The sequence below is a fragment of the Lactuca virosa genome, chromosome 8 (genome assembly GCF_052849685.1).
Source record: "Lactuca virosa cultivar CGN04683 chromosome 8, Lactuca_virosa_CGN04683_v6, whole genome shotgun sequence".
Lineage (NCBI taxonomy): Eukaryota > Viridiplantae > Streptophyta > Magnoliopsida > Asterales > Asteraceae > Lactuca > Lactuca virosa.
Genome location: NC_136433.1, coordinates 180965017 through 180975406, shown reverse-complemented (window position 1 = coordinate 180975406; position 10390 = coordinate 180965017).

Here is a 10390-nt window from a genome sequence, read left to right as displayed (position 1 = left end):
TGACCAAACACGCCATGTTGACTTACACACACGCTGTGCTCTTTCATCATCCAGATAATCGGGAAAACCCTAGCCAACACATCGTGTTTGCCCGAGTTTCCACAGCTTAATTCATTAAGTTGTTCTCCCCAATTTCAAGAGCTTCAAAGTTCAGATCTAGTCCATAATGCGGTACAGAAGGATAAACTTTCCAACTTTATCCATTGGTACTACCCACAAAGGTTCAAATCTCCATCCATAAAGCTTAATAATGCATGGGCTTAACCAATTAGCACTTAACCCATAAAGACATAGCCCCAAAACATAGATCTGACTTCCTTGAGCCGGAAACCACGTAAAGTTGCCAACTTTACGTTCATGCATGACTAAATGAAGTTATTAAGCTTCAAAAGGGACTTAATAATTGACTTAATGCATGCATGACACCAATAATCTCATAAAGCTTGCGCCTTTATGCTCAAAGGGACCAAAACAAACTCAGATATGGAATAATAAGCCCTTAAAACGACTTCAATCTCTCATCAACCCAAAAAGGGACCAAAAGCATAACAAAGCACAATATGAGGAGATTTAAACATCTATAAGTCAAGGTTCAAACTTGATACCTTAGAAAGCTTGCCCAAAAGGAGATGATTTTAGATCCAAAGCCAAGCTACCAAGCAAGACAACTTCAAGATCTCCTCTTCCTTCACAAAGGCCAAAAATGAGCACCAAGAACTTCTTACTAGCTCAAGAACACCACCAAGAGACTTAGAGATCGATTTTAGGGTTTTAGTGTTAATGGAGGCTGGTAAGGAGACCAGCCCTTGGGGATTAAAGAGATTATATAGGGTGAAACATCCTAAAAATTAGGGTTTCCTTCCCAGCTTCCAACATGTTGTGTTTAGACACCGACACGCCGTGTTGACCTTAATGAGAACCACGCTTTTCCTTAACTAGACACGCTTTGTTGGTTCCTCCAACACGCCGTGTTCAGTCCTCAAAATGGGATTCATTCCTTACAATTGCTCCTCAAGATTCCGGGTGTTACAATGATAACTCCTGCATCGTCGATTTTCTTTCGGAAAACCCATTGAGTTCCAACTATAGGGTGATCCTGAGGAGGAGGGATGAGAGTCCACACTTGATTTCGATCAAATTCCGCTTATTCTTTTTGCATGGCTGTAATCCAATTTGAATGTTCTAGAGCTTCTTTGATGGATTTGGGTTCAACCATTGATATGAATGCCGAAAAGTGACAATCATTTTGATTATTAGTAGTGGATCAAGTTTGAACACCAGCATTGAGATTTACAATAACTTGATTTGGAGGATGATCCTTAGTCCAAACATGAAATCTTGACAGTTCTTGAGCAACAGATGATTTGACATCAACAATGGTGTTGTGTTGCTCCCCTTGAACTGTTTGAATTTGAGGATGATGCTCCTTTTGAACTTTTGAACCTAATATATTGGCATCGACTTCGTTCGGAAATTCAAAGAAGTGGACATTATCTTCATTGTTGTTCAGAATAGGAACAATTTTAGCAAATTGATCTGCTGCATCTTGGAATCCATCAATATTTGATTCAAGGGTTGGATTGCTTTCTTGTCCTTGAGGCATGGAAGCAAAGGTATTCTCCCCTACTACCCGAGATGGAAATACTTCGAAATAAAATAGAGGAAATGTGGGGTTTGGACTAGATATGTTTTGAGAAACATGAGTGGGAGTTGAAGATGGTCTTGATCGAGATTCAAAATCAAGAGTTGTTTCTATTGGTCCGAACAAGCTTTCAAAATCGACTTCATAGATAAATTGACGATTGGGAGAACCAGGAGGTGGAGCATCAGACTCCATGATGTGTATCGTAATATGAGTTGGTTCTGAGTGGTGAACAAAGTTACCATCAAAAGTGATATCAAAACTTTCTTCAATTACACGGCTACGATGATTAAGAACTCGGTAAGCTTTTGATTTGGCTGAGTATCCCAAAAGGATAGCTTCATCAGACTTCGGTTGAAACTTGGGGATTTGATCTCGATTGTTTTTGATGAAACATTTACATCCAAAGATGTGTAAGAATGAGATACTCGGCTTGTGACCATTAATTGCTTCATATGTAGTCTTGTTTAGACGATGGTTGACGATACTTCGATTTTGAGTGAAAGTAAGCTGTTGATACTGCTTCAGCCCAAAGATAAAAATGAAGATTTGCAAAATTCAACATTGACTGAGAGGCTTCAACTAAGGTGCGATTTTTTTTCAACAACTCCATTTTGTTGTGGGGTGTAAGGAGCATAAAAGTTGTGTTCAATGCTTTTTCAGTAAAAAACTTTTCAATCATGGCATTAGTGAAATCAAAACCATTGTCACTATGAATACTTCGAATGGGTAGCTTGGTGAGAACTTCAATTCCCTTAATGAACTTGATGAGCTCGAAAGCGGTTTCTAATTTCAATCTCAGGAAGAAAACCCAAGTGAATCTTGTGGAGTCGTCAACAATCACAAGAATGTACTTTTTTGATGCAAACTTTGAATATGAGATGACCCATAAAGATCAATGTAACGAAGCTCAAGTGGTTCCGAAATTGACTTCTTGGTAAGAACAAGATGACCTTTCTTGGATTGCTTCCCACAATCGTATACAACACAGAGATGATCGTTTTCAAACATAGAAACCAGATCATTCGTGTATCAGAAATTTAGATGAGCAAGCCTCCAATGCCATAGCCAACTTACGTCAGGAACAACTTTCGAAAGGAGTGATAACGTCTATTTTATGCATATATTTATGACGTTTTCTTATTATTTTATACTATGTTTTTATGTTATTTAGAACTAAAAGATACTTAATATGCTTTGAAATATTCAATTACAGTTAAAATGGGAGCTGGAATGCAAAAGGAAGAGAATGGAGCTGAAAAGATGCAAAAAGGATATTGCTGGCAGATTGACCCCTCTTCAGTGTTTCGGGTATATCTGATGACTCATAAGTCCAATTGACAAGATTCAAAATGTACTGAAAACTAGATGAAATTTTCTACGACTTATGTGAGAGGGCCTTTTTGCTAATTCGGCATTTATCTTATCCAAAATCGGCCTTGAAGATGAAGCATAAAAGCTGGACGGAAATTCCCTCCAAGTTACTTATTCCCCAAGCACCACTTACCTTATTTTTATTTGCTTTATCCCTAAGCTACCACTAGTTTCCTTATTGCTATCCAACTCTAATATTCCATATTAATTCCATCTCCATTCAACTATAAGTATCTCATATCATTCACCCATTTTCATCATCTATGATATTCCACTTCGACTTGTGCGACAAGAAAACTTCATAACTGCTGTTTTGAGGGTCTAGAAGGCGGATGGAAGGCCGTTAAGCTGATATGGAGCAAAGATCTGATGGATTAGAGAGCGGATTCATGTCGGTAAACATGTGGTTTGTTAACGTGAACATGTTTAGCATTCCATTATGATTCTATATGCAATTACTTTCTGATTTGGGTGTTAAAACCCTTTGCTTTGTGTTTATGATTAGATGGAACCTTGATTTATGGATTAATTGCTATTTGGAATTTTTTATTCGTGTTTAATTTATCTTGTTAAGCTTGTTAAATGATCCTTATGTGTTAATGATAATTATTTTCTGTTAATAATCAAATTTATTGAGTTGTATGAACATTTTCTTAATTGCTTGAATCATATAGTTTTGTGAAAACAAGATTGTATGCCTAGTATTAGTGGACATGAACCTAGGGTTAACTAGAAAATAAGTAAGTTAATGTGTGAGCATGTGTGATGAACAACCACATATAAGTTGATTGAATTGAAAAATTTAATTAACCAATATTACAAGTCTTGCTTGATATGGACTGAACACTAGGAAACCTGTTAATTTAATCAACTGATCACTGCTTCAATTGACTTGTTTTATAAAGGATTAGTAATAGTGAACATGAACCTAATCATTTTAGAAATCGGTGAATATGAATAAATAAATCTGTGTGTGCAATTATCTATGATTTTAAGATGTAATTTGTCTAAACCAAAGTACCTAAAGAGATTTGTCTTCGGTCAGTTTATCGAGATTTATTGTTTAGTCGATTGTTTGAGATTTAATTCCATAAAACCATTCTTTACTGCTTTCGTGTGTTTTGTGTAACCTATAATCAAACATTCTAAATTAATTCACTACCGTTCCCCTTGTGTTCGTCAACCTTGCTTATCAAAACTATACTATACTCGATCGGGTTCACTACATGTAAGGTGTGGTTTAGATGCGATAAACTAGGAATTACAAATAAAAAACTAGTGCATTAAATATTCACATCAAGGAGACACAATCGAGGCTTCCCGATGATCGTTTTGATATCTAGAGGATACATATTCTTATTGCGACCTGACTTGATGAGACATTCTTTTCTATCTTCCGTCATAACATAGCTATACTTCTTACAAAACTCAACCCACTGATTCGCATCGGTGAGTTGGGCCACACTGATCATACTGTGCTTGAGATCAACAACATAAGCCACAAGAGAGACAACGAAATTGTTGTTGGTTAGGACGCCATAACCTCGAATTTGGGAATTTGAATTGTTTCCATATGTAACATAACCCCCATTTAGAGTAAGATTTAGATCATGCAGAAATAGTCATGTGCATGGAACAAGCACTACGAATATACCATATTGTATCTTATTTTAATGCACAAAAAGACTGTAAAATCAGTGAGTGGTGGAGTTTTTAAGCTCCGAGTTAGGCTTGGGGAGTTTGGCATGGGCTTTGGACTTAGATTTTGGTCTTTAAACAACTAGTGTCTCGGAGTGCTCTTTCCGAGACTCTTTTGGAAAGATACAAAATGACATTGCCTTTTCATTGATCCAAAAGTCATACTCAACACTTGGTTGTTTGGCAACTGCTTTTCTTAGAGGAATAGTGTTCTGAGGTGGTTCAGAATGAACCAAGTTTCGAGATGGTTCAAAGTGAACCAAATTCCAAGGTTCATGCTTCGGAACAGTAGTTTGTCCTTGAACAATCCATTCAAATTTCAGATTTGAACTTTTATAAGGTTTCTTATTAGTGATATTTCGAGTATCTTTTCCTTTGTTCACTTCCTTCTCTGGCACAATGGATTTTTTTAAACTTATTTTGGTTTGAAAATAGTGCCATCAGAGGTAGCAATGAACACTGAAGAAGACACTTCCCGAATTGAATTATTTTTCATTTGAGAATTCACATCATTAACAGGTTTTACAGAACGAATATTCGATCTAACATGAATAGATTGTCTCTTAAGAGTGTTATCATGCATGAATGTGTTGTGATTCCTAGTAGCTGGATAGGCAACTTTCTGAGGTAATTTCTTATCAGATTTTTCAAGGAACCTAGAGTTTTGTGTACTCATAGTTTCTTTCGCAAGAGCTTTCCCAACCTCTGTCTTTGGATGAACAATGTCCTTCTTATTCAACCATGGTTTCTTCTTGGAGTCAGATGTTGACTTAGAATATTGTCCTACAGATGGATTTATGAAACAAGGCTTGATAGGAAGTAAAGTACTCTTAGAAAAAAATAGATATCGACACAAAGGAATTAGACGATGAGTCATCATTACACCTAATTTCTTCATCGATATCACTATCCAACGACACCCAAAATGACTTAGTTTGGTCCGAGTCATGTCCACATGTCTTAGGAATGATTTCCTCAATAACACAATTGTTTAAAGGACCAGAGTTTGGAATATAAACTCAAGTGCCACCTGTGCTATGTGGAAGTTCCGAATATTGATTCAGGTCTAGGGATATCAGAGGCGGAAATTGCATGGAATAGGGACATATAATAGTGATTGGTTTGAAGTCAAGAATGAAAGATTGATATTTGTCTAAGGTCTCGTGAAGGGACGACAATGGTGATATGGGGGTATCCGAATGAGTGTGGTTTAGAGTGTCTCCTATAAACATTAAATTTTGAAGTTCCTTCAAGGGATGAACAATTGGTTTCGAAAGTTCGCTTCCAAGACCAGGTGCTTTGGACCATGGATGACGAAAGTTGTGAGTCATTTTTTCATTAGATTCAAGAACATCAATAGAGTTATGCAAAATATTTGTTTTAGCATTGAGACGTTTGTTATAAAAAAACAAAAGATTTCTTTCACTAATTGAAATTTCACATATTTCATTCAAAATAATACATTCATCTTTTGCCATTACAAGTTCTCGCTCTAACAATTCAATCTTAAGCTTGCGGTCTTCAAATCGTAGTATAAGTCGGGTCAACTCACTTTCCAGCTTCTCACTAACTTCTAAGGAAGATTCATATGCTTTATAAATATGTCATATCTGATTGTAACCTTCATCACACTCAATCGTTTGTCTAGCCACTAGATAGAAGTTTTTACCCGAATTTCCTTCATCCTCGTCACCCGATGACCAATACCCACCAACATTTCACGAAAGAGTGGTGACAAAAGCTTTTCGCTCTCTGCTAGCTCCTGGGCATGTTGAGCATAATAAGCAACGTCTTTCACCTTTGGCTTTTGAGGTTCATTAGCCAAGAAGACCTTTGCATAGTGGTTAGCAAGACCACATGTGTGACATAAAATCTTTGGTTTGGCTGATTTTGGATTTCTTGAGGTTCCAACATGCGATTCAGAATGTTGGGTCGATAAGCATGTGGGTTTTCAGTTAGCTTAGGATAAGGCTGATGGTTGCTTTGGTGAGGAGTTTGGTAGTGGTTGTGGTGTTGTTATTTTATTGGGATTTTGTGGTCATTTTTTTATTGAGAGAAGTGTGAACTCTTGGTGGAAGCGAAGTTCAGAATCAGGGGATTCTGGATTAAAGTTATCTTCATAAGAAAGGTTTGGAACAGGTTGAGTAGGTTGTTTAAGTGGAACAGAGGGGGAGCTTTAAAGGGATCTGAAACAATTGGGTTTAGAATAAGTGGGTTGACGGAACTAACAAGTGTGAGTGGCCCTCCAGAGAGTTCTCTTAATGTTTGAGCAACATTGGATTCTTGGCCTTGTGGTTCGTCGAACAACTAATAGAGCTTAAACTTCTTCAAAGATCCATTACTCGGAAGACACGATTTAACGTTTCCCCATCCTTTGCCTAAACTGTTGATGAACTTCAGGTTGTACTTAATCGGAGTGTAAACAACACCATGAGCAGTCATGTTGTTCATAATGATTCTGTACCGATTTGATGCAAATACGACCGATTCACCAGGAGTGGTAGAGAAAGTGTCGAAGTCGTTCACCACAGATGTCAATCGTTTTTCCTTCATATTCTCTGAACCTTCAAAAAAATATTGAAGTGTGTCACATATCTCTTTCGCAGACTTGCACAACTTAATGTGCTCAAAGAAAGACGATGGAGCACCAAACATCATTTCGGAGAAAGCGATCTGATTTGCTTTGAGCTTTTCGATGTCATTTGCAATGAGAGGTGCCTGTTGTGTTTCTTCTTGAACCATAATAACGGAGACAACATCTCTAACAACTTGTATTACATGAACATGAGGACCTTCTTTCACTGACCTCCATATCTCTTCAACATTTCTTTTCCAACCAAAAATCTCTCTATTCTAACTTTCCAATGATCATACTCTTCGACAACTAGCAGTGAGGCACACGATGGGCAACCCATGCTATTTGTGATTTGCATTGAATACATTTGTTGAGATGGATTAGATGTATCCAATGATATTAAGATATTAGAGTTGAAGTGGTATATAGAAGAACTTTTATCCTGAACATAGAAATGATTAAGATACCAAGGTAATCTTAAATCAACTATAATATGATCTTATGGATTTAAAGGACAACCACTTAGGCTCTGATACCAACTGTGAGTGCTTAAACTCTATTAAATACGCGGAAAAGGTTTGAAAACTCAAACCTTGAATTAATCTTTAATATCGATGGTTTCTAGTAATTAAGATACAGTCAAATCTGGTCAAACCAGTCAAGACTTGAAGTAAATAACTTCAACAAATTATTTAAGAACAAGAAGAATTTATGAGAGATAATTGACAGAAATATGAGAGTGAAGTGAAAGATTCTAGTTAAGATCTGTATTAGATGTGTTTCTGGTACAAGGTTGACACTTTTTTGTAGGAAAAGGAATCAATACAAGACAAATACATAAGATAAAGATAACTTGCATCAGTAAACAAAACGCTTATAAAGTGGATTTTTTTTTCTGAATCTACGTAATACTAAAAATGGAATACAACCAAAAGAACTTTCTTCATGTCACGGAAAGTTGACTAAGTTACAAATCCAAGGCATCTCGGAACTAGTCATCATGGAGTCTTGGTCTCTGAATCTTCACTTCACATTTTAAACAACATTCCATCTCGGAATGAGGAATGATCTCAAAGTCTCTACATCTCGGTTAAGGAACTGTCTCAGAACATCATCTTCATCTTGGTTGAGAAGTGATTTCAGAATCACTTCTATATTTCAGAGTCTTCATTCCTAAATGCTTCATCTCAAAACGAAAGGCCATCTCAGAATCACTGTGTCATCTCATAATCGATCTTCATCTCAGAATGGAAGGCCATCTCAGAATCGCTATGTCATCTCGGAATTGCTTCACATCTTGGATTGTCTAAGGGGCACTTCCATAAAATAACACTAGTATATGGAAGTTGAAAAGATAAAACCTATGTTGTTTGTTTTCTTATAACATTGTCTTCCATCCGCATAAACATTAATGCATGAAATTAGGGATGAAAAATGTGAAGCACTTACTTTAAGATGCATTAACCCAATTTAACATATATTGCCCCACCTTCATCCCCTACGAAATTAGGATCTCAAGGTGTAATATCATCAAATGCAGGTTCAATTACATTCTCGATTTCTATACAAAAAAAGTAAAAATATTAACTTTAATACAATTTCAAAAAAACATACATCAAAACAAAATATCCTAAATGAAACAAACCATTTTCGTAATTAACTCAGCATATCCTAAATGAAAAAATGATTTTCATAATTTACATAATGCATATCTTAAATGAAACAAACAATTTTCGTAATTTACTTGATGCATATCCTAAATGAAACAAATGATTTCGTAATTTACTCGACGCATATCCTAAATGAAAAAAACGGTTTTCGTAATTTACATAATGCATATCCTAAATGAAACAAACAATTTTTGTAATTTACATAATGCATATCTTAAATGAACAAACGATTTTCGTAATTTACTCGATGCATATCCTAAATGAAACAAACAATTTTTGTAATTTTCATGATACATATCCTAAATGAAACAAACGATTTTCGTAATTTACATAATTCATATCCTAAATGAAACAAACCATTTTCGTAATTTACATAATGCATATACTAAATGAAACAAACGGTTTCGTAATTTACTTGATGCATATCCTAAATGAAACAAATGAATTTCGTAATTTACTTGATGCATATCCTAAATGAAACAAATAATATTTGTAATTTACATAATGCATATCCTAACTGAAACAAACAATTTTCGTAATTTACATAATGCATATCCTAAATGAAACAAACAGTTTTCGTAATTTACTTGATGCATATCCTAAATGAAACAAACAATTTATGTAATTTACTCAATGCATATACTAAATGAAACAAACGATCTTCGTAATTTACTTAATGCATATCCTAAATGAAACAAACGATTTTTTAATCTAAATAATGCATATCCTAAATGACCAGATCTACTAAACAAATACAAACTATCATATCACTATGCTGACCAGGATAAATAATCTAGTGGGCCTACATTGGTGCATTTGACCCATGGGTATAGTGAGGAAAACTCACCTCTCAGTCTGAATGCAAGCTGAATAAATCTCGGTCCCGAAAATCGGCTCAACGATCACCTAACCAAAACCAAGGACCTAATCTCAATTAATCAACTCAAAATACCTAAAATACCCCTAGGTCAACTTGGTCAAAACTCTGGTCAAAGGTCAAGGTCAACGAGTCAACTCGGTCCACTCAGCTGAGTACGTGGGGCGTACTCAGCTCCTATGCTGAGCGTACTCAGGCTTTGACCGCAGTCGGACGGTTGACCCCGTACATGCAGCGTACTATGGGTTACGCTCGACATACACACAAAATCCTTTTTCCTCAATAAGAGCTTAATGCATTAAGTTATCACGTCCAAATTTCAGATCCAAGGCCAAAATACCACTAAGAGTCATAAAGTTTCCAACTTTATGACTTTGCATGCCCATTAAGTGCCTAATAAACAAAATCCCAACTTCTTAACACCTTAAGACCTTCTAGAGCATGCATTGGGAAGAACTAAGCATCAAGACCACATTTTTATGACTCAAGACCCCTCATTGGGTCTGAAAGGACGACTTATTTGATTAAGAGCATGCCATGCTTAAGAATCATCA